The sequence below is a fragment of the Poecile atricapillus genome, chromosome 2 (genome assembly GCF_030490865.1).
Source record: "Poecile atricapillus isolate bPoeAtr1 chromosome 2, bPoeAtr1.hap1, whole genome shotgun sequence".
In the NCBI taxonomy this organism is placed as follows: domain Eukaryota; kingdom Metazoa; phylum Chordata; class Aves; order Passeriformes; family Paridae; genus Poecile; species Poecile atricapillus.
In genome coordinates, this window is record NC_081250.1 from 89406919 (window position 1) to 89432974 (window position 26056).

At 40.2% G+C, this 26056-nt stretch overlaps 1 protein-coding gene across 11 annotated transcripts in view; it reads left to right on the forward strand.

Moving 5' to 3' along the window:
* The first annotated feature begins 3040 nt into the window (after positions 1–3040).
* The window catches only part of LOC131575231 (poly(rC)-binding protein 3-like), a 140391-nt gene continuing 117375 nt past the window's right edge, over positions 3041–26056 (forward strand). For 7 of the 11 annotated variants that reach the window (XM_058830378.1, XM_058830367.1, XM_058830372.1 and 4 more), the window contains exon 1: positions 3534–3655. The gene's annotated coding sequence lies outside the window, so the exon portion shown is untranslated. Of the gene's footprint in view, positions 3140–3533; positions 3656–3720; positions 3974–4009; positions 4147–5998; positions 6322–26056 lie in introns of those variants that run through there. The other 4 variants (XM_058830370.1, XM_058830368.1, XM_058830369.1 and 1 more) reach the window with 4 other exon arrangements.

Sequence of the window (26056 nt, forward strand, 5' to 3'; positions counted from 1 at the left end):
TACAGAGTTTGATCCAGAAGAATCGAAGCACATGCTTAAGGAAAAGAATGGCATGCAGTTCATGAACCCCATAATTAGTTCCCCTTCCTAGCTCTAAGCAGTAATTAAATCTGTCACTTCTGCTCTGCTGATTCATTTATTTAGCTATTTAATTGCTCAGCTCAATATGTCTTTATCTCCGGAACGGCAACATTTTATTCAAGCTAAGGAATAGCATAAGCCATTATTATTTTTTGTCCAAGGGCAGGGACATGTAAAAGAAAAGAAGACTAATACTAGATGATTTGGTGGTATTGTCAGTTTTCACTTGTCAAACAAAACAGTATTTAAGGGAAAACTTCAACCAGTGCTTGAGGATAGCTTTCTGTACACAGGTTTCCTTCTCCAGGAAATTATGTCATATGCAAGGACCCAATGGATCTGATCCAGGTTTCTATTTCCATAATGAGTTAACTTAAAGCACTTCCAGGTAATGCATAATTCTCTATAAAATGAGTGATCAATTGGTAGAATATTTTATGAGCAGTTTAAAATTGCAAATATACATTAAACTGTTTATAAGCTAAACAGTATCTTTCCTTTGTACATTTTACTTTTGAGATATTGCTAAATCAGGGAGATTTCTGTCATCTGTCTCTTAGATTTATCATCAAATGGAGCATTTTGATCTGAAAAAGCAAATGGCATTTGTAATACTTTCAAAATTGCAAAGACAAGCCTTCTGAATATCCCTTTGTGCACCATATATCCATACATGCAATTTTTCTCATGTTATATTTTCATCAGTTCTTAAGGGAGGTTACAAGATTTCTCTGCCATTTCTATCCATAGGTTGGAAAAGCTGGTATAGGAAAGCAGCATGCAAAATTATGAGGAGTCGATCTAGACAGATCAATACAAACTGAGCCTTTTGTTGAAATGAGAAATTTTTATTTTTATTTATTTTTATTTTTATTTTATTTTATTTTTATTTATATTTTTATTATTTTTTATTTTTATTTTATAACCCTTTTTATTTTCCCTCTTTGAACTTAGGAATGACAGATACAAAAATTAAAGATACAAAACCCACCCAGAATTCAGAGACAAGGGTATTTTTCTGTTACTTCTAGCATTAGTAACTCAGTTCCACCAATTTATTCATCTGCCTGGTTGGCTAAATTTTTATACCATGCACACAGCCTTGCATGTCACTCCATTAGTGATTTATTTTTGCTGTCTTGTTATTCAGTCACAACTATGCAGTAATTTAAGTCATTGCTCATGTTTTTGCCAAGTAAGCTTATTATTCTAAAAATCTTTTTCCTGCTTACCTGGAGGTGTTTTTGTTGTTGAGGATTATGTCGGGGATTTTTATTCCTTCAGTGAGACTTCTGTCCAGTCTTTTGCAATGCAAAACATGTTTGTACTGCTTCTGTGGCCAACGCACCCAGTTGGCCCTGACTGAAGTAGAGGCAGGATCGTGTGTAAAGACCATCCAGTGGAACTGGCATGGTTAATTAACCATATTGCATGGAACACCTTGGAAATTCAGCTGGATGTACTTCCATTACTCTGGCTGCTGTGCTGGGCTGCACAGACCTGCACCATGCCTCTGCCAGAATGAGGACCTCTGCTTCCCTCTCCCCTGTCATCAGGGAGGGCTTTGTCAGCCCATGGGCTGGAGGCTTTGGCCCAACAATGCTCAGTCTGTATTGCTCGTGATGGTGTTATTGTTTTGCATCTGTGCACTTGGGGTTACTCACAACTCTTTGCTGAAATAAAGAATATTTCTGTCCTTGCTGAATCTAGGAAGTCTGGAAATCTCCTGGGCAGTTTTGTTCTTGTAAGCCTGCATATGAGATTTTTGGACTAGAGTTTTGTACGAGCTTCACTTAAGTATTCTCTCTTTTTAATCAAGTGATCTTCTAAAAGTACACTCTTCATTACGCTGGGCACATGCTCAGATTCAAAGAATTAATAAAGCAGCAAAAACTCTCTGTGACCATCCATTGTGGATAAGGGTGCTTTGAGAATAAGTCTGTATGTCAGTTGGTTTAGTTTGAGAAAGCAGTGTTCACTGCAGCAGGACAAACAAGTCGGATCAGAAGAGGGCATGGGAACGAAATGGAAAAAACAGCATTTATTTGTAGTAGAAGCAAAGTTGATTTTTGAATTGATGGACACCCGACAGAGGAAATACAGGGTTAATTTCAGATGGCCTTTATCTCAGCTCTAAAAGAGCATGCGGTTGGTCAATAGGATTAACTACTTTTACACAGATTTGTACATAAACATTGAGGCACGAGACTTGGGCATGAGCTGAGTGCCCTTCCTTTGCAATGATTACATTCTTGAACGTCTGGGGAAGGAATTAGGTGACAGTGGCTATTGGCTTCCCCTCAGATGAACCTAGCTGTTGTCATCCAGCCATCAACAGACTGGAAGTTACTATCTTGAAGGCACTGCAGAATTTACAAGCCGTCTTATGGGACCGAAACCACTCCCTTCTCACACTCTGCCCTCCCCATGCTGGAACCAGTGGCATCCAGCTACTGGCACAGTGTGAACTCGGCATTTGTGAAGTGGTGCACAAGCCCAAGGTCCAGGCACTGCTGGTGGAGGCACTGTGCTTGATCAAGGGTGTGTGGGCTTTTTGTGAGTTTTGTTGCTTGACTGGTTTTTGGTTTTTGGTTAGTTTTCAACTCTAGCTCACTGTACCATTAGAAACCTCAAGGTGTAGTTTCTCCTCACTCACAGCACTGGAATATGTTAGTGTAAAATGTGTCTAAATGAAATGACATTAAATCCTCCAGTCTTCATATACGTGCACCCCTGTCTGTACTGTATTAATGTATTGCTTTACTTATTGGTGTATTGGGAACTTCTTGTTGATGTTTTAATTAACAAGATAAGTCACCGCCTGTACTATTTGTGTGATGCACCATATTTGTGGGGTTGGAGTCTACCTCTGCCCAGCCCTGGTCAGTCGACTTGGTTATATAAGGTGCACAGACTTGGGTACCTATAAATATTAGCGAGCAGCTGTCACAAAGGGATTGTGAACGAGCTGCTCGGGACCTCGAAAACATAATAGCTTGGCACCCAGAAATACACAACTTTGATAACATACTACAAGGTCACGTACTGGGGGGAGAGGGTAAGGAGGTGGCGACTGCTTTTAATATTTTTCTCTTTTATAAATAAGAACTAATTTTCTTGCTTTGTGTTTCTGGTATACATCGGATATTTACAATTTTTATCACATTAGGATATGACATTCCTGGCCTTGCCAGTGCTTTTGTTTGGATATTTATAGCAGCTTCTGGTCATTGTTGAGCAAAGGCGATTGCCCTGCCCTCTGGCCCCTTCTTAAGCAGCTTTTGGGCAGAAGCTCCTCTCGTGTGGCACTAATTGAAGTGACTGGTGGAGGGGGTGTTGTGAGCACACACTTGTGCTGATCTGCCAGGGTCTAAGCCAAGGGAGGAAGAGAGGATAAAACGAGGAGAAGGGAGGAAAGAGGAAGGGAAGAAAGAAGGGGGGGGGGGGGGGAAATAGCCGTGTTTTGCCTCGCTCCGGCAGAGCGGAGGGCTGCGAGGGCTGCCGGCCATCTGTGCGCGCAGGGCGGCACGGCGGGAGCTGCGCCCGGGGAGGCGGGAGCGGAGCGGCTCCGCAGGTGGGTGCCGGCCCCGCGGGGCTCCGCGCTGCGCTCGGGGGGCGCCGCCCGGGGCGGCCGCGGGGCTCTTTGTGCGCGGCGGCGGCGGCGGGAACCGAGCGGGCCGCCCCGCGGGGAGCCTGGCGGGCCGCGCCGCCGGCCCGGGACGGGCAGCGCCGGGCCGAGTCGGGAAAACTCCACTTGTGAAAGCCCGAACCCAACAAGTTGCGGTAGAAGTGCTCCGTGCGGAGATGGGGCTAGTTTGTCAGCCGCACGAGTGAGCCGCGCTGAGGGAGATCCGTCAGGGACTGTCAGTCGGGAAGTGTGGGCTTCCCGCGGGTGAGTAAGCCCGCCTGAGCCGGGGCTCCGGCGCTCGAAGGCGATCATGTCGTCCGGAGCCTGCTCGGTGCGTGTCCGTGTGCCCCCGGTTAATGGTTTCCTGCAAGTTTAACGTGGAGCGGGGAGAGGCCGAGGAAGACCACAGGGGTTGCGGAGGGATTAGGAAGGCAGAGGTTAGTAAGTTTCTAACGTGCTGTAAACCATCATCATTGTCAGAAGCAATCAACCTGGAATATTGTCCCATATTTTGGAATTTGTGCTGGCATTGGAAGTTATCACCTTTCGTTCAAGTGTTAATGTTTCTGGAGGCTTTTTTTGCTGTTGTTTTTAAGTTGCTGTGTAAACAGCCTCAGTAAACAACGGGTCATCGCTCAGAGAGTTGTGTAGTGGGGGAAAAGTGAGCTTCGAAGTGTGTGTTTCCTAAAGAAAAGTTCGAAAATACATGGTAGTTTTAAATTAACAGTAATAGTAGAGGAGTCTGGGCTTCATACCTCATTACTATGGTTATTAATATTATTATTTTTGAAGATGAAAAACGAATTGTTCCTGTGCGCCTAAAACGATGTTTTAATGTCCTTCATGCATCTGCTAGAACATCCTGTTAGTGGATATGGTTATGTTTAGTGTACAGCTTGTATTTGTTTTTCTGATAACCTTCCTAGTGCTACTGGAAAAATAAACACTCAGTTAATGCACATTACCTAAACTTACTTTAACAGCTCAGGCATAAATTATAGGCAGCAAATTGCAGTCATAACTGGCAATTCCTTTGCATCTCTATCTTCAAGTGTTAAAAATAAATAAATATCTGTTAGATGTGTGTGTACCATCCAGTCTAGCTTTAGGTCTTGTTTGTTTCTTTTGTATGTGGTTCTAGAAGTAGAACAATAGTGAAAAATGGAGTTGAGCAGCTGGTAATCCATTTGTCCATTGCTTATCCCTAAAAAGATTCCTGGTGCAAAGTTCATGAACTATCACTGAGAATGGTTCAAAGCAGCGTCCGGGAATTGGCCATGCTGAAATCTGTCAAGAGTTTATAAAAATAAACAGAAAAGCTGTGGTTTGCTTCGTCATAAACCTCTTAAGAAATATGTCCTCTATCAAATATGCTACTCAGTGTAGTCAAGGCAAGGAAAACCTTGATAAATCACGTGGATATTGCTCCATACTGTCCTTATCTATTATCAGGCAAACAAAAATATTTTTACTTTCTTTAATCTGGAATGGTTGGTTTCTTACAGAAGACCTTGCCTTCTTTATTTCTGTCATCTGTGTCCTTGCTGCAAAAACAAGTCCTCAAGAATGTAAGTGCTTGTTTTACTGGTCATATTCCTTATCTCTCCTGCCTTCCAATTTATGCTGGTTTGAATATTTCTGTAATATTGAATTCAGTTGCCATTACTTCCTTCAAGGACCCTATTTAAACACATTTGTAGAGTGTGTGCAGTATGATAACGTGTATTGCCATGGATATATTTAATTTTATTCTTACATGGCTCAATCTATTTCTCTTGTTACTTCAGAGAAGCAAGAAACATGATGAACGCTCCATTAGTGGTATTGGTAAGAAATACATTAACGCGAGTGCACAGTCAGTAAGGACGTGTTTTTATTTGAAAGCCTTCTCGTCGTACCGGACAGCGTACTAATAATCATAACCTGCGCCGCATATCTTCAGTGCTAGACTGCATTTGCTTTCAGGTTCTTTATAAATACAGCTTCTATTCAGGATAGCTGCGTTTTTACCAAATGCCCAGGCTCCTCGTTTCTTTGTAGCCTTTGCAGGCTCTGAATGCTGCGAGAATTTGCTGGGCAGAGGACTGGGTGTCCGTGGGGTAGGCAGTTCAGGATGCAGCCCTTCTCAGAAGCCAGCCTCGGTATTGTAGGACACTGCAGTCTGATAATGAAGTCAAGTGAAATGCGGTATTAAAAGTATAAGTCAAATCCGAAGACTGCTGTGTTGGTTGGATACCCAAGAGCAAGCTGGAATAGCCGCTCTGACAGATAACTGAAAATGCGGTGAGTGACTTTTGCAAGCCGTGAGGGAAAGTGCTCAGTTTTCTGCGTGTGAATCCGCTTTCCACAGATCCATCGCAGGGCGAGAGGCTGCTGTGGTGAAAGGACAGGGGTTCACATCCCTCGTGATCAGTACCCAAGGAGAAGGACAGGACATGGGGGAGCAGAGGGTGAGGTGGCCCTCCTGCTTAGGAGTGCTGGGAGCCTGGGTGCAGGCACGCTGGGCAGGGACAACTCCAGAAGGACACTGCAGCAGGGCAGGGGTGTATCACTCCAGTGGAAGGTTGTGGAGCAGCTTGCAAAGCCAATGGAGGACGTGACTGCAGCCACGGGTGTGTGTGGCAGAGGAGGAAAAGAGGTATTTGCGGGACGGAAGGGTTTTGGAGTGTCAGATGTTGTGGCAAAACACACGGTGGTCATGATGTAATGTTTTTAAGGTGGAAGAGAGATCAGAGGTCTGGTGGAGCTAGCAATAAAGGCAGGCAGGTGACACCAGGAGCCAAAGTCTTAATGCTACCACAGGGAGGCTTTGCAGCTGGATGAGTGACCCAGTTTGGGTGCTTTGGAAAGAGTGAGTCAGGAGCTGGGAAGAACCATTGAGGTTCCTGTTTGTCATCACGGACCAAGGAGGAAGCATTGGGCAGCTGAGCTGAGGGAGATGACATGCAAGAGTTATAACTGAGGTGCAGCACGAGGGCTGACAGCCAGGAGGCAGGGGCACCGTGAATAATCTTTAGCCTTTTCTGTGGCATATGTGAAACTGGGAAGACAAACTTAGAGTTCAAAGCAAAACTTAAGGGTAGCAACCAAAATGATTCTGTAGCACTGAAGCTTTTTACTCTCTTTGGTATTCTCTCCCCAAGATTTTCAGTTAGTGCGATCTGCATTTTCTGATTTTTATAACAACATCATGATTGGGGATTGTAGAATGCACAGAAATTAATTTTCATAGACTTTGCCAGACCATTTTCCTTTAAAAGAGACCTAGTTGCACTTTTAATAACAGATGCACTCTGTTGTAATCATTTGCTAAGCAACAGGCTCACTGTGCTGCCTATGAAGCACAAAAGCAAGGGACGCTTCGACATGTCACGTAAAGCTTACGTAAAGTTTGTGAGCAGCAGCAGAAAGAGTGAGTGATGAATGCTCTTGGTTTTGTTCCTTATGTGAAAATAGTTTAAAGTTGGGTGTTTTTCTCTGCTGGCTGCCATCAGCAATAGAAGTATCAACAGGAGAAAAATGGGTCGCTTGGGTTTTAGCATTAAGCAGCAAATCCAGGGCCAATAGGATTTAGCTGGGATGTTAAGGTTTATTCAGTGCATTTAGTTAATGAAGTTGGGGAGGGGAGGAAGAAGGAAAAAGTCAGTGTCTGGGCTTGGGGGAAGGGATGAAATAGCCTGCTGCCACTGCGTGCATCCTACGGGGCCTCCTCCTGATTGATAGATGCTCCACAAGACAAAAAACTACTGAGCGAAGGATGTTTTAATTAAAAAACAGCAGCTCAATGCCAGCTCTTTTGGATTAAAATCAAGCAGAAAGTCTTTGTAACAGACATCTACTTGGTCTTACGGGTGTGCGTGTTTTACCCCTAAGGGTAAAACCGGCTGGTGAGAGGGAAGAGGGAGATAATAATATGTGCAAGCATCCATGAAGTGGTCATAGAGCCGTGGAGATATTCGGGAAGAGCAATTGTATGTTAATATTCATCAGTCAGGCACAGAAGTTAAGTTCAGGCTAACAAACTCCCTTTTGAGCACTCTGCCAGATTTCTAGCAGACAGCCCATCATCCCCTACGCACACGGGTGGCCCTTCGCTGTGCTCACCCGTATTCTGTAGCCTTTGTGTCCCCTGCCAGAGGCTGTCATCTTGTGTACACACATGCTGTTCGGCATCTTGAATGGCTTTCTGAGCCTTGAAAGCCTTCAGCACAGAGACACAAAAAACAATTAGTATAGAAAGTAATCGTTATTTAAAATATAAAGGGCTATTATCTATATAAAAAAATTCTATCTATAAAAAAAATTTGCAAACCAACATGAATTGATCTCTTTCCCCAAGGGAGTTAAGTGTGTTGGGTTTTTTAATTCTGGTTCTCTAACTCTGGCTCCCACTTTGATCAGACCTTGTTTTCCCCAAAGCTCTAATGGTCATTTAGAGTTGGATGAAGTTTCTTTTTCCCATGCACCTCCTTGGAGGTCTGTGCTTGTCCATAGTATCACAATGCTGCTGGGAGTCATTGAGTAGCCATTAACACTGTCAAGACTCATCCAATGACCCCGGCAGACTTTCCTTCTACAAGGAGAGGTGGGCATTGGTGGCAGGATCTGACTAACAGTATGGAATAAATCAGCAGCAGGTTTACAAAATGAATAAAAGAGTCCATATACCTGTTGTTCTTGACATAATCTAGTTGCACTGACAGCCTATAGCTTGATAAAATTCTGTGAGGAGGATGCTGCAGTATTTCTTTGTAGGATTTTTTTGCAGTGACATTTGAAAACTTTCACAAAATCGTCTGGATTAAAACTTGAATGTGTGATTTTTTGGTGTTGTTGATTTTGGGTTTTTTTGACCTTACAAATATTTTAAGATAAATATTTTCAAAGAATAATTTAAAAAATAGAAGTAGTGAAAATGCTTGGGAAAACACTCTACTTCTCTGCTTTGTCCTGGACTGGTTTATTTCTATTAGATTCACAGTACATTTACGGAAAAACATTTGCTTACAGAGTAGTTTAGGCACATGTCTGTAATAAGAAAGAAAGAATCTGATTTCATTAAAATGAAACAAACCAACAGAAGGACTTCACTGTGATGCTTACAGCAGGGCTTTATAAATGTTCAACCAACTTTTAGAAAATGGGGGTGGCTGTGTCAGAGCAACAGTCCCCGGCATGACTGCAGAGTCTGGGCAGCTGCAGACAGAGAGCATGGAGGTCTAGGAAAAGGCTTCTGTCATCTTTTAAATACAAATAGTTATATGTTTGTTGGTAAACAAATACAGATATTATTGCTGATCTTAGTATTTTGTGAAATGAAATCTGAACAGTTTGATTGTCTCAGTGGCAACAAGGGAAGCATAATATTATCCCAGATGCAGAGCACACTACAGAAAAGTGAAGAGGGGTACATCTCCCAAGAAAAAACATTCTTTTGGATGTATCTACACGGTAATAAAGTGTTTGGTGCAATATCCACACCATCTAGTCCTGTATTTATGATGGCCTATTACCTTTACCCCTGTTGGCATGTATTTTCTTGTCAGTGGGCTGTAAAGCACCTATTCAGCATTTGAGCCTAAATGACTAGAAGGACAGAATCTGAGACTTGAAGATCATGAAATTACTTTTCTGTGATTTTACTCAGTTAACAAAACTGTATGCATACCTTGAGGATCTCATTAGCATAGTTTTAGCTATGTGCCAGCATCTACCCAGAAGAGCGAACAGAAAATTGCTGGCTGTGTTGTAACATTAAACATTCTGTAAAATAACAGCAGAGATTTTAAATGAAAAGGCTATGAAACATTGGGGGCTAATGCAACCTTTGTAAATGCTGTAAATCCATTCAATAATTACTATATAGGCTCAATAATTACTATATGGTAGTGGATTAAATACTTAAGGTTCTTAATCTGCATGGATCTGGTGGAGATTTCCTTACATATCATCAAAATGATTAAAAAACTGCCTTCTTTCTTTCTAAGTTTATACTGTACCTGTGAGACTAAATGAAAATAAAATGTTTTGCTCCTGCAGATAGGAAGGCATGAGAGTTCTACTTCTGTTCCACTAGAAAAGTTTATAATATTGATTCACAGTGATGAGAATCAGCTTTGGAGTTCCAAGTTCTTTTAATTCAGAGAAGTTTAGACAGGTGGATTTTGACTGAGTAGTAGGGAACATCAAAAGTTACATCGTTAGATTTCTCCTGAAGAACAAGGGCTCTGTGCAGACACTGAGAGACAGATGCACTTTGTTTCTCCCTTCCTCCTTCCCCCATCAGTATTCACTGTGCACAAGTAGAGATGCCTGGCAGGTATTGAAGAGGCTGTCACTGGTAATTTACTGTAAGCATCCCACAGTGACTGGGGTGGGGTAGAGGAAGCTGAATAAAAATTATAAGAGCTATTGAAACTGGCTTGTAACAAAGTCCAATGCCCCTTCAGTGTTTCTAATGTCAAATAAGTAAGATTCTCAGAATCTGATCCCGTGTTTTAAAATGCTGCTTAAATTTTTGAAGCTTCTCTTGTTTGTGTAGGAATTATACTTTTCTGACAAAGGACTCCAGCATGAGCCATGATGGTGGAGCTTCCTAAAGCTGTTATTTTTCCATTGACTAACTAGAGCAGATCCCCAAGCAGCCTCCAGTCCTGACAGAAGTGTGGCTGTATTTGGAGGTGACCATCATGTGCTGGGTGTGGCTTTCCCACACTTCCAACCAGTGCTGCTGTTGGCCTCCAGTTTGCTTGCGGGAACCTTAATTGCCAATATATCTCTAGAAGCTTCAGGACCAATTAATCTCTTGGCATACCCTGTTATAATTTAATATGTGTCATCTTACTGGTAGCCAATTAGTGTTTCTGAGTAATTTCCCCCATGTCTTGAAAAGCATGCTTTTCAAAGACACTGATCTTGCTCTGTGACACAGTAATTTCAGGGATACCTGTTCTTGTTCCTGGCTGTGAAGCAGAATGCATCAGCCTAAACACTGGAGATGCAAATTGCTTCCCTCTGCAGTTCTTAAGACTGTCATGACTGAGTGTAAGAGTAGCTCACCTGTTTTGTTCCATATTGCTGCAGAGTAGGATCACGAGTAGGATCCATGGCCAGTTGCTGAGTTCCAGCTGATGAGCGATACCCCTCAGTGGTACTTCCTAGCCACTGGGTGAAACAAGCTCCTTGCTGTTGTGTGAACATATTTTATTTTGCTTGGATGACACTTTATGATTTCTCAGAAACATCTCTCTTCCTGGTTTCTGGTTTCAATGAAAAGATGGTAAAAGGCAGAAGTATGACCATTTAAGTGACCTATCTTGATATTTCTATATTTTCTGTTATTACCCTTTTTTTGTCCAAGGTAGCCTTAGCTTTTGGATTTGGTAAACTTTGACAGGGCTCTCTTTGTTTGCTTTGGTTTTTGATTGTTTTGATTAGTCATTTGTGGTGGATTACATATATATATGTGTATATATATGCATGTATATATCCAGTTCTGTTGGTAGTTACTTCTTGACCCCAGATTTGCAAGGAGGAGATTGCTGACACAAAATTTGGACTTTGGGCTGTGTCTTGTCATTCCTGGGTTTCCTTTTAGGGTGATCTGCTAACCAGGACCTATTCATTTTTAATCCTGTTTATCATCTGAAAAGATGCTAAACAGCATCTGTGACCTTTCCTTGCCTGTTTTACTGCTGGTTAGGAAACAACCCCAGTCATGCTTTGAGTGAGTGTGTGGAGTTATTGGGGTGCTGGCAATAAAATGCAAGGGAGGATTTACAAAAAAAGTGTACAGGAATCTATTTTACTGTGCTTTTATTAACACAGATTATTCTGCACAGATGGATGGGCTTTTACTTGTCTCAGGCGTAAAGGGCCTGCCAATATATGTCTAAACCTTTTTAAAGCAACTTGAATTCCCCTAGGAGAAATGCATTAAAGTTCCTATGAAAATGGAGTTTTCTTTTACTTTGTGTCCTTCCTGATTTCCCATCCCTAGACAGGAATGTCCAGGCTCCAGTAAATATAATTATTATTATTATTTACTATTGTTATTATTATTATTATTATTATTAGTCAATAAAGTTAAAAGCAGACCACATATATATTGGGGGATAAATGAAAATGTAAGTAGCCATAACTAGGGTTGCCTATGGCTACTAATAAAATGTCACCTTCATTTTAGCTCTGTTTGCCTCTGAGATCATACTTAAAAATGCATCAAAATGCTGTTCTCTAGAGAAGAATTTAGCTGAGCTTCCAGGAAAATAATTTTATTTCTAAATCATATATTTTAAATATTCAGAACAAGCTTGAAAGATTGCAGATACACCTTAAATCAGTTTAATTTCTAGTTCCTATGCTGCTAATGCAATTCACATTTTTCAGATACATACATTTTATCACATGAGGGGATTATTTTATGAGGAGTTTGAGATTTTTGCACAATCCTTTCTTGGTTGTATAGATTTCAAATATATTAATTCTTACTCAATTGAAAAAATTAACTGGAATCTTTAACTACAATTTTCTCATGTTTATACTACATTAAATTTCTTGCATGCTTTTGTTTCTAGAATGTGGGCAAACTGGCCAAAATGTGTGTTTATGTTTGCCCCAGTTTAAAAGGAAACTAGTTTGTGCTGTTACTACTGCTTTCTGAAAAAAAAATGAGAAACTTTGTTGCTCAGAATAACCACAGAAATGTTTAAGTTGTTCTGGACTGGTACTTTTATTTTCTTAATAGTAATTGCAGTTTTGTGGGGGTTGGGAATAGCTACAGAATAAAACCACTTAGGCCCTTCAAATATGTCTAAAGCTAAGGGCAAAGACTTATTTAAAAAATCACATCAGCGTAGATTCAGTCCAGTGATGCATTTGACTCAGCATGTCTTCTGCTGCTAACTTTATTTCGAGAGATTATTAGTCAAAATTTGAAAACTGTGTAGATGCCTCTTGCAGAAAACTGATAATCTGCCTAATGAGCCTCAGCACTCCAGGGAGAGCCAACAAACAGGGTGTGTACTTGAATGCTTTTCATTCAGAACATTTATTAGGGTAGATGTCAAATGGATAGGCTACAGTAATAAACAAAAATGGTGTTACAGCTCATGTTTGAGGCAAGCTTTCATGTCTGCAGCTCTGAATAGCTGCTGCCTGTAAAAGTCTCTCTACACTTCTCATACAAAGAAGGACTTACAGAAATGTGTTTGTTCAAATAAATACCTCTTTAAATTTATGATGTGTAGTCAACAAGGAATGGCATCATCTGTATTAATTTTAATCTTATATTTTTCAGTTAATACGTGGTCAAATCCAATTTTTTTGCAAGCAGTGAGCACCTAATTTACATACCTACATATGGTTTGTATATATGCATAGTGACTTCATGACAAAAATGGTAGTAAAGGAATTCTGAGACATAAATATCTTCCTTTTGTTGCCAATCTGAAGTGCCGTTGATCTGTATTCCTAGTCAGCAATGATCTTGTCTTTGTAACTAGTTCTATTTTAATATGCTTTACCTGGTTTTTGAAAACAGCTGCTTCAATATATTCCATTCATTAGCTGCCTTACTACTTTGGAACAGGCTGTGAAGGTTTTCCTGAATTTTAGCATGTGTACAGAAGAAGTGATAAAAGTCCAAGCTGCAGGTAGCCTTGCCCAGCTGTAACATCCAAGGAAGTTGCTGAGGATGAGATGTCCACAAATCTCTGACAGAATTTCTCTTCAATTTATCTGTTGGAGCAGTAGAATGAGAACAGGTTACTGTGTAATCCCTGAGGATGTCTGGGATCCTCTGTTCTCCTACATCCAATTTTTGAGATGGCGCAATGATGTTCCCCAGACTCTTCTATCGACTTTCGGCTACAAAATGGCATCTCATTGTGAAAGTGATGCGCAATTCTGGACCAGCTTGTATCTAGATAAGAGCTTTTTCTCCAAGTAAAAAGTGATTGGACAAGAGGAATCAGCTTCAGTTGTGCCAGAAGATGTCTAGATTGGATATTAGGAATAAAATTATTCACTGAAAGTATTATCTGGCACTAGAACACTGGCACTGCCCAGGGAAGGGGTTTTGTCACCACCCTTGGAGGTATTTAAAAGACACATAGATGTGGCACTGAGGGACATGGTCTTAGTGTTGGTCTTGGCAGTCCTAGGCTTAATGGTTGGACACAATGATCTTTTCCAGCCTTACTGATACTGTGTTTCTATTGTCCATGGAAATTGTGTTTTCGTAGGCTTTGTCTTCTTTCTCTATCCATTTCTCCTAACTTCCACTGCCGTCTTCAGATCTTCTGAGTTTTAAACCTGGATGGCTTCTTCTGTTGGGATAAAAGGAGAAAGGATTGAGTTTGCAAAGATGCATGGTCTCAGTGATGGGACTGGTGGAAAGTGAGTGTGGTATGGCCATGAGACGAGAAATGGAGTGTTAAAATCTTTGCAATATGTGTGGATAGAAAAAGCTTACCTTGGTATGTGGATTTTTTTCCACATCCCTGAGAGGAGATCATATTTTAATTAATGTAGAAAAGTTTAGTGGTTAGTACAGGAAAACTACTGTGTCCATCACCACTTTGTTTCAGTAGGAATAAACTTTTCAAAAGTTGTGTCTTCTCATTTCAAACACTTGGAATGTTCAGCAATGAAATAACTAAAAGATCATATTTTAGACAGACTTCCCCCTCACCCCCCATTCAAAGCAGCCTTCTGGATCTCATATTAATTATAAGGCCAGCTTGTCTTTTTGTAGATCTCTGCTGCTCTGTTGAATGCATTAGAAAAGTCATATTGGAGATAAAAGGTTATTTTGGAAGTTTGATCTGTTTGCAGGAGAAGCTGATCTTTATTGTGCATGTATCTAATTTTTTTCAGTTTTGAGGTAAATCTTGGCTTACTCATTCCAATTTATATGAGAATGTATGTCTTACATTGATGTTATTTGAAAACATGCAAGTTGGATTAATTGGGAGCAACTGTGTTGCTGTTTAAGTCACATCCTGGGCACCCAATATATGTCCATCTTTGAGTGTAATGATGGGTCATTTGCCATGTTAATGCCACTTTACCTGTCTGTGGTTAGTTTTAATAACCTGCCTCCCATAAGTTGGAGGGAAGAAATAAAATTACTTCTTTTAGACAGGATGTTTTATAAGTTTATACTCAGCTTTGATGTCTCCTTTGAATTCATCTGTGTTATTGGACACCCAGATGCCAGAACAAACCCCAGTCCATTTGGCAGATGACCACAGGATTGGGTTGTGTCCTGTGAGGCACAAGACTCGCCTGTTTTGCTTGGAAATGCTACACATATAAAGTGACTCCACCTTGATTAAAATGCAATCATTTTGCATGCTGCTGTGGGGTATTAAGTTTTGCAAATGTCTGGCCTACATTCTTCTGTTCAGTTTTTTCTTCTTTAGCTCAAGGAAGTTGCTTGTCATCTTACCCTCTACCAGGACTCTCAATAATTCTCTTCTTTCATCTATATTGTTACCTGTAAGTTATTTATAGACTATGATCATATTCTGCTCAATCCTCTTTTCTGGATTATAGAACTTTAGCTTCCTTAGTCTGTCTTCATATTTTGTGTCTTACCCTCCAATTCCTGTATCATTTAATTTAGCCTTCTTTGTATACGCCTGGTTATTTTATATACATATATATTTATTTATTTATTTATTTATTTATTTTTCCCCAATATGTGAAGATAAGAGCTGCATGCAATATTCTATTTGTGGTCACATCGTGACTTTGTACTCTGGAATTATTACCTCCTTGGATTTATATGAGATATATGCACATCAAAGACCAGCAGTTGCTTCTCCTGCAAACAGATCAAACTTGCAAAATGATCTTCAATCTCCAATCAAATATTGAGCCTGTTTTCAAATGGCAACATGCTCTGTGCTTCTAGGCAACATTCTGTATCGCTTATATTCCAGCCTAAAGCAAGAACAGCTTTACTTAGTGTGAGTAAATATTCCCTAAATATTTTCTGCATCATCACATTTCAAATGTCTGTGAATTACTATTCTCTTGTAGACAAAGACAAGTCAAATGGGAGGATGAAAAATATTTCCCCCAAAGTACATGAACTTAACACTTGTGGACTTAAAAAAATTAAATTAATAAATAATTCATCTTTGCTGGAAATATGTTTGGGTTTTGATTAATTTTCATGTGTATTTGTCATTGTTTTATTTCAAGAGAGCAACAAATTAATAGTTCTAAGATAGAAAGAAATGAAATGCACATAAGACCAGCTGCTGGCAGGACTTTCACAAAATCAACTTCAGTTTCTGTGCTTAGGAGGCCTCTAAATTTTTAGAAGCTTGATTGGTTTGGTTCTTCACTCCACACTCACTCCATACATCAAACCTCCAAACTGTCTAATTTATCTATCTTGAATTCAAAATGTTTTCAGTTTGTATAGTCCAACAATGAATTACATTCATAAATTGAATTACATAGAAATATCATGTGTTTCTGTTAATGACATATGTAGTAACTTTTATAATTAAAAAAAATCTTTATTTTAGCTTACTGTAATTTACTTGTAGTGTGTATTTTCCAACTCAGTAGTCTTTTTCAGCTGAAATTATCCTACATGTCTAATTCTTCCTCTACTGCTGCTGCTCCTCCCTTGAGTAACATTTTGAACCTTTTACTTCTTTCCAAAGTTGCTTATCTGTGGAAAAGCTCACACTACTAGCATCTTGTATACTTGCCTGAGTAAATCCTAGAATTTCAGAACTAGTAAGAAACCAGTTTGTTGCTTGATTATCAAATTCATCTACCCATTCAGGTATAAACACTTAAAGGATTATGTGCTGATTTTATTGCCATTGGTGGTTTCTTATTCTTCCTATCCAGATTTAACATTGTCATAAGTGGTCTCATTTCTTATTTGCTTCCATACTAGTCTGTGCCAGAGATTAATTAGTTTCATCATCTTCAGTTGGAAAAAAATTAAGTGCTGCTGTAATATTGAAGTAATATTTTGCTGCAAGGATGACTCTTGTTGTAATTCAGGTGAAGGTTGAATAAGGCAAGCTGTCTTTAAAATGTGCCTGCTTCCTCCTCTGGTGGAGGTCCTTGCCAATTCTGGCAAATCCATTTTGACTGCTAGGTTATACTGGTTATTTAAAATAGTAATAAAAAAATGTTTAAATGCATTAAGTGCTTTAAGATTAGTGCCAGAATGAATGTCATTAAGTAGTCTAATTAATCCAGTGTGTTCCCTTTTGAAGTTAGCAGTCACTGAGATCTGGGTGAGTAGTGTTGGTACTGAAAAGTTGAGATGCAGTCCACAGGAAGCCCAAGGAAAGGGGAAGTACTGAAAAAATTGAACTAGAATTATAAAATAACAGGATTTAGGGAGAAAATTTAAGCTATTTGGTAGAAGTTTTCAAACCCTGATGCTGGAATCGTATACCTTACTGCCACTGAATCTGCAGAGACATGGCTTTGATTACCATCTGCTTGGTAAATGAGTGGCTCCTTCCTCAAGTCTGTCTTGGACTATTAGATGGGGAGTTTGTCTGGGTAGACTATGCTGGGAACCAAGGGGTTCAGGATGGTTATTGCTAGTTTGCTTCCCTGATCTGTAGAACAAGCCTCTCAAATGCCCATAACATTGCTGTTAATCAAAGGCTGGGGAGGGGCATTCCAGAGGGTATGTGTGTTCCATGAGTGCCTGAGTTTGGGATATTGAAGGGGCTAATTATTTATTTAATTTATTTACTTGGCGTCATTTCAGATTAATAGCCTGCCCAGGAAGTTTGTGCTGTGGTACGTAAATAGCGAAAGAAAAATGTGTGGTGAAAGACAGACATGTAGAAATAACAGGTTCTCCGGATCAAAAGAACCCATTTGGTTTCTACTTGTACAGCTGAAGCTCTCTGTATTGTTTGGTTTCCGAAACAAATGATGCTGCCACGTTACTGTGGTCGGCTGCAAAAGCCTGGGAGTGCCCTTCCAGCCCTGCAGATCCATCCAGCATCTGGAGATGAGGCCAGGGAACAGAACGTGTGAGTGGGCTCCGCACCACAAGTGCGCGTCTCCGTGTTATTTATAGGCTCTTACAGCGTTGTTAGTAGGCAAGGCATGGGCAGGGAGCGTGTGACCATGCTGCTTGTGGCTGAATTGCCAGAGAGGGAGAATAGGGGTGTATTTTGGAGCTTTTTTGTTTTGTGGGTGGTTTGGTTGGGTTTTGGCTTTTCTGTATTTTGGGTTTGGTTATTTCATTTTTCTCTCTCCCTCTTTTTGGTTTTTTTTTTTTTTTGTTGTTTTGGGTTTTTTTTTGTTGTTGTTAAACAAAACCATCTAGCTTCATTAGTCTACTGAGTGCAGGCAGTTGTGCTGCATGGACTTGTTGTTGTCCTATGTCTGTATCTTCTGGCATGAGCAGAAGTGGCTGTTCTACAGCTCTCACAGGTACTGAAAATGCAACTACATCTGCTCCTGAGACAGCAGTTGTTTTTTGGGAGGGATTACTTAGCAAACAAACCAGATTTTCAAGGTTTGAGCAGTAATTTGTAGTAAGTTCTCTTGCATTGTCCTGGGCTACCCTTGCAAGGTTAAATAGGAAAACAGACTCCTAGTCACAGAGTTCCCCTGGGGGCAGGGGGAAGTCTGTACCCATTAGAGGATCCAGATATGAGGTGGGCACAGGGACATGAGTGACCGCTGCGTGTAATGCTCCCCTTTCTGTTCCCTCAGCTGGGGCTGTGCCTCCTGCATTCACAGGCTGAGGAATCCATTCCAGGCTGAGCTGGGACCCAGCTGCATTTGGGACGTGAAGTCCCTAAACAGCGCTGCTCTGGGCTGGGACTGAGGCAGCTGGGACCCACTGACGTGCATTAATCCATTTTGACAGGGAATCAGAGCTGGAAAAGGATGATTTTCTGAAGAGTTAGGGCATCAGAAGTTGACACCACAGCACCACTGTGGGCTTGAAGTTTTTGTATCCTGACCGCTTTTTAAAAGTGCCTGGGTAATCCTTGCACCTTAATTGCCTGGTCCTTTGGCTTGCAATGAACATGACCACCAGGGTGCTCGTCAGAAAGTCTATTGGAATGGCACCGGGAATGCTTACAGAGGCAGGAAGTGTTATATACCTTCCTTGTGCTCTCTTTCCTCACCCCTGGCTCTTTTACCCCCCACCCCCCCACCCCTTTTTTTTTTTCCTGCCTTGTCTGCCAAAGGAAATGTAAGACACAAATCAGAGTAACAATCATTTTGTGCACTTTTGACATCGAAAAAGTGATCAGCCCTGGAGAGTTAAGTTGCAAAGTGCTGCGAAACAGTAACAGTTTAAGACCAATGGAAAGTGTTCTAGTTCATAAAGCTGGGAGGGCTGTCTCTTAGGTTAACTCTCCATTTCACCTCTGTACCCACTGATCAGGCAGTTATCAAGGGTAAGGAGGCCCTTTCTGGTGTGATCTGAGTTACTTTACTCTATGTGTAGCAGTATTCTTTGCAAAGACAAGCCTGTATATTTCAAATTGACTTTATTATTATGAACCAAGGGTAGTAAATTTTAGTGCGAGTTTCAACAGAGTGTTTCTTTTATTTATTTATTTTTAGTAGTTTTATTAACATGACTTTCGATTTTCTCTAGCTAAGCAGCCCAGCTGCCATTGTGTCAGGTAACAAAGATGCTCAATAAGTTTTCATGACCACATAAAGGAAAATCATACATTTTATTTCATCCAAAAATAAGAAGGACTTTTTCTGAAGTAGTCAATTATTTTTTGAAGCCAGACCATTGATTCTTAGAGTCAAGTTTTTAAGTATTTGAGTTCTTTGCTGATTTATAGTAATACAAGTATGAACATTAGATGTTTTAGTATGTTATAACTTATTGGGGGAAAAAAAAGTACCAGTCTCTGTTCTGCATCTTTTGTTTTCAGTGAAGATTTCTGGTGTTATTTCATGTACTTGATCTGGATGTCTCTGATGTCATGGTTGCTCCCAGTTGCAAATGAGAGGTGTTGACTCAGCCACAATGTTAGTCAGTCAGACAGGGACTAAAAGAAAACAATTTTATTTTTCTTGATCAAGTGCAAGAATAGATGCATACAACTTTTCTGGTTGATGTGCTCATGAATTCCTCTCCCCCTGTTTTTGATCCATTTTTGATCCTCACATAGAATCTTGAATATGAGCCATATTTCTCTGGGAAATTATCCCCTTGATGATGATATTTGCCATGAAAGGGATTTCCACAGTGTATTTGCAAGGGAAAAAACTGTTAACACTCTGTAGATGGGAGAATGGCTAACATGAAAACCACCATGGAAAAAAAATGAGATTGTTCTTGCCTGCATCATATAAATACATAAGAATTCTTTCTGGTGATTCTATCAACCTATCAAGGTTTTTTCATGTTTTCTATTAAATTGCACTACCTCTGCATAGGAAGTATTCTGAGTATTTTTTGAATTATTGTTTCCTGTGTACATTATTGAGAGGAAGGGTTGCTGTTATTGTCGAGACCTTGCATAATCATCTAGGTTGTGCCTTTGCCAGTGTATGGTGGCTGTATTGTCCTTTCCTCTCTGTACTACAGTGCATCACCAGAAGCCGTTATGTGCCTATGACGAACACCAAAGTTAGAGCTGAAGCTCAAACCTGTAGTCAGAATTTGGAAAGGGATTAGGAAGGGGAAAGTACATAGCCAGGAAGAACCCTGTTAAAATGATTGTTACTTTTAAATGTCTCCACCAAAACTCAATAAAGAGTAGTAGGGATGCATATCTTCAAAACCAAAGTGTGTACAAAACACGGATTGAACTAAGTGCTCCAGGAACTTCAATGCTTAGTGAGCAGAAAGATGCTTTTGTTTCCAAGTGCCCAAGGGGGCATCTGTCATGTAAAAGAGTCTCCTCATAGACTACATAATCCTGGCAGAGCCCTTTTTGTGAGTTGTATCTGTTGCTAAATAAGTGCATGAGATTATCCCAAAGGAAATGCAGAGAGAACTATACATCTGTCAGAGCAGCAGGCCCTCCCCTGGCTCCAGTGGAACTGAGGGAAGGAAGAATTCTGCAGGCAACTAAAATAAATTAAAAATAAGTGTTCTGTAGGTTTTTTCCATGTCTGGTAATTCCTGGGCAAATTGAGGTGGCACACAGGGCTTCTCCAGTGCAGCAGGTAGGCACCTTCCTGGGCCCCAGACTGTGTACTGGCATTTCACTTGGTGCTGTAAATTAAGTCCAGACATTCTGGCTCTGAACCAAGACCAGGTGCAGATCTCCCGTGCTGAAGGTCAGTCTCAGGTAGGCAGACGTGGGTGTTTTCCTGTGTACTGGAAGGCTGATAAACTACACAACAAATGCAATGCAGTTGTGCATTGCACACCTAAACCCACCCATGGCAAAGAGACCTGAAAACGTAAGCATCTGTGACTTCAGTTCAAATAAATCTTTGAATTCTGCAGAGCATGAGTAGGGTGTCTCTTCTTCTCCCTTCCTTTTGAGGAAGGCTGCGATAGCAGTATTCTAAGAAAAACAGCTAAATTCTGATAAAAAGATGTCTTTTAAAAAATGTTTTTCAGCCAATGGTCTGTGAACCATATCTCAGAAACCCATGGCAGGTAAAGATGAAAAGCAAGCATTTTGCCTTGGGCTTAATTTTGCTATTCAAAGGTCTACATATCTGCTGGAAAATATTTAGGGATCTGTGAATTGAAAACAGTTGAAAATCACTGACCTGAAAATATATTTCCTTATTTTCAGAAAACCAGTGAGACTGAGTTAGCAGAACATTTCTCTATGGTGATGTTGATGACTTTCCCTCCTACCCCCATCCTACTAATGGATCACATGATTTGTAACTAGAATATAGCCTTTCATTTCTTATGGTCCTCCTGTAATGAGATCTTTCTGTGTTGAAGCATCAGCACGGAGCTTTCCTAGACTGCTTGTACAATTATCCAGTGCACTTCAAATTTAAATGCAAATGAAAAGTTCAATTAGTTTTAAAAAAAATCATGTTTTCCACTTAATTTTAAATGATCAGTCTTGCCAAAGAGATCTCCCATTATAATTAAGATGTCTTACTGTTCTGGGATCAAGGTTTATTTCTATTTATGCTCAAAAAAACCCCAAATTGAGTACTGTAAATGGAACAGATGCGTCTACACTAGATGTCATAATTATCTGTGACAGTGTAGCCTGCCTTTGGAATGCATGTGCTACAGGCACAGCATTCGAGTATTCCAGACCTCTGACCTTAAGCAGATGCCATTATTTTAGTCATATGGACAAGCCAGAAGGAAGGTCAGAGCTCATTCATGTACATTTATTTTATAGTTCTTTATTTTATGTATACATGTGGTATTTTTACTTGAAGGTTTATAGGAAGAGGTTAGCCCTAAAAAGTGTTTAGAATGGAATTTGACTTCTTTCTGACAGAACACAGTGATTTTAGTGATGTGGCATTATGGCTTTTTTTATTTGGGAATCCCTGCTGCCTTTTTTTTCACCGTGGAACCCGTAGGAGGTTGCTGTTACCTGAATTATGCACTGAAATCACTGGGATTGCCTGGAGTAGACATCAGCCCAGACTTTGTTTCCCTCAAAGTAGCTGTCATCTCAAGTAACTGTCATCTTCATGGAATATGCTCATGTCTGATCATAGCCTTTGGCAGCAGTCATGAGCAGGAAAACATTCTTTCAGTTCAGGTGACTGGGGCTTCTAGGTGTTGCAGACTAGTCTGAATGCAGGTAGAGAAGCTGCAGCTCATGGAGTCTTAACTGTACTGCATTTTACTGGAGCACTGCTATGATACTGGTGACCTTCCTCCTTTCATTTTACTGAAACCATATAATTTCATTTTGTGATGTTGCCTGAAGCCACCAGGTTATCTAAATAACTTGCCAACCTCAAAGCAAAACTCTCCCTTTTTCCTAAAGATCTTTTTACTCCCACCACTGGCAATCTATCTTTTTTATTTTGGGAAGGGGCAAAAAAGCCATGCTAACCTCAAATCATTTTGCAATTGCTAACACAGCAAGTAAGTCTAATAAAAATAAAAGGACAGCTGAGCTACAAATTAAAGGAAGGGAAAGGCCCTGAATGGAAATGAATAGATGAGTTCCTTTGCAAAAATCACCTTTTTCTTACATTATATGCAAAGGGTGACAGCGCCATTTTAGCTGCATAATTAAACTTGGGGGTACATGCTTATGGTGCCAAGAGAGCAGAATTATCACTGTCTGACGGTGGCACAGAATGACTGAGGCTGAGAATTTCTCACAGTTAAATCACAGCGCTATTAGAGCTGAAGCAGCAGCCAGGTAATACTGTGGTGCCGTATTAGTGGTAAGAATAATCAGAGGGATTTCTGAAAACTTTCTGCCATGAATTTATTGAAGCTAATGCCGCTTTCAGCTCTTTGATGAAAGCATCTGCCTTTAAGCAATGGTCAGAAGATTCTTATAGGTTATGAGAGGTGCTTCTTCAGCTGTGTACTTTCCTATCCCTACAGAAGCATATACAGCATCAATATGACTCCCAAAACACAGGCAAAAAATAGTTTTCTGTATGTATGACCTTAGTTTTGAGGAGCACTCATGGAACAGTGTGGTTGCAGCACTCAGTGTGTTGGAGCTGATTCCACCCATCACCCTGTAAAAAGTCTGGGACTGCTTGGTCCTCTGCCGTGTGCTCCTCCCAGGCTCAGTGCTCAGGCAGAAACCTGGGCAGGAATGGCTGAGCTGACACCAAGCTGCAGCTGCCCTCTGGCTTTCTTATGATCTGTGCTTTTTGATGCTCTTCATAAAGGCAGGGTAGGCAAGCCTGGCTTATTTGTAAAAGGTTTGTTGTGTTGTTAAATATATTTTAGGGAGAAAAAAAATCCTTAAAACCTTGGAAACTGTAGAAATTGACAGCTCAATTTCTCCTTTTACCAAAACTCTCCTCTTTCTTGCATTTTCTACCCTCCTGTTGTGCATTGGGGCTGAAAAGTGCCAGAGAAAGTTAAGGGCAAACATTTATACTGTATGGATCTGTCTCTGTTCTTAAAGGAGCCAAATTAACTGTGCTGGGTTAAGATCTGTTTTATTGTATTTTTTGGCATGGTCCTGTAGAGCTGCATTCTGTAAGGCTTAAAGCTGTTGAAGTTTAAAGAAAAATAGATGGATTATGGAGAAGAGATATGAGAGTTCAGTTACAGTTACCTAGCACCTGTTCCAACCACAGGTGGAAGGCAGCATAATTCGGCAAAAAGATACACAGAAACAGCCCCAGGCATTGTTTCTGTGTGATGCTAGACCACATCAAAATTACTTAGGCCATGACAATATTTAGATCAAAGCATTAAAGCTGAAAGGGCATCCAAACCTTATTGCACCTAAAAAAAAATAAAATCAAGTAATCCTTGTAAAAACTTTGGCACGGCATTTCTTTGGTGGGAGGGAGAGATAACTCTTGAAAAAACCTTGATTGAAAGTAAAATTGAGATTTGCAGGTTGGCAAAAGCCACTTTTAAGGGATGAAATTGCATTGTCTGTTCTTTTTTATAGAGAGATGATTAGTAACCTGACAGGAAAATGTCATTTAGCTTCTTTGTACAATATGTGAGTCAACAGTTGTACACTATGAGTTAGCCTTGCAATATTCAGTCATTTAGGTTCCAGAACTTTGCAGGGGCCAAAGTAAAAGGTGTTTGAAAATCACTGATGTTCTAAAACCCAATTTTCTTCCCAGTTCATGCAGCTCAAGTTCTTAATACCAAAGCAACAGAAGTTTAGAACATGGTTTGTATTCTTTCATAAGTGCATTACACATCACAGTTGCATCTAAAAAATAAGAGATCTATGGGTGGGGGGAAGCTTTTGGCTTTCCAAGGCCCTTGCTGGTAAGAAACTGACCCCCAGTATTCAACATTCTCATTAAAGAAAAGAAGCTTTGAACTGGGGATTTGCTTAGGCATAAGGGTTTAAGAATTCTGCTAGCTTTTCTGTAACTTGGCTTTTCAAGAGTATCTTACTAGTTTGACCTAATAGAGTAGCAAGTGATTTTTGATCTAGAGGAAAAATAAAGAAATTATAGGAGACAAGCCAGTAAGTTGAAATGGGATAAAGCCTTTGAACAGTTTGCAGCTTTAATTTCTGTGTTAGCCTGTTGAGACACATGCCCTTGTGTCTCTACTGTAAACCTTGCAATATTGAAGCAAAAAATCTGTCTTCTGGGCCACATTGGAAGAGCCCTAAATTTTGCTCTAAATTTAAAGCCAGCCACAGTCTGCAGAGACCACAATACACTTCTGTGAAACAAATACTAAAGTGGAAAGGATCAAAACAATATGACTTCAGTTCCAATTTCTTGTTGATGTCCAGACTATAACAGATTTTGGACTTACACCTCAAGATAGGTATAAAATAATGCTGGTACAAATTGGTGATGTTTTGTTCTCTTTTTGTAATGTTATACTGCAAGAGAAAAAAGCCAAGTTCTGTTATCTGGGCTGCCAGTAGGGAGATTTTCACTGACTGAAGACAACTGCTGTAAAAGCTTTAGCTGGTGGTAAACCCATCAGAGGACTGAAGGAAAACCGCTTTTATCCTCACTTTGGCACAGATGCCTTTCTTTTCATGGAGAAGAGCATGGGGAATCTCTTGGCAAGTAAATTTTGCAGATGTTACACCTCTTAAGATTTCTCTCATTTTTATAAATCTCACAGAAGAAGTTTGGGTTTTTTTTCTGAAAGGGGATTTATCGCTGCTATCTGTTAACTGCCTGTAAACAGTGTGTACTTTAAATATTTTATAGCTACATGAAGGGATTAGGGCTCAGAGCACTATGATTTTATGCAACTTATCTTTCAAATGGCTGTTATACCTTTAGTTTCATAATATGTTTTCCCTAGAAGTGTGATTATGAGGACCCATTTTAATAGATAACTCCTTTACGTTAGGAGCAAAAAGTGAATATATAAATAAATTCCTGATGAGTCTTTACATGTTGGTCCCTTGTTTGGTTTTGGGTCATGGAAACCTTTAGTAATGCATGAGAATAATCTGATTTAATGACAGGAACAAAGAACTAGCTCTCTGTTTTCCAAAGTTGCAGCAGACATAAAGAGAAATTATAAACAATTTTCCAAACCTAGTGTATGAATTCTTAGCAGTGACATCTTGATCTTGGATGAAAAACACAGCATATGCATACTAAACAGAACAGTTCACTCTAACCAGATGCAGGGTCATCCATTAGGAATACTTTATCTGATTAGTATTGTTAATGGAAGGGCTTATCCGGCCATTCGGTTAAAAGTGGATCTGCTGTAGATCATGATTTCTTGTCAATACAATTATCAAGGCTATCATGGTC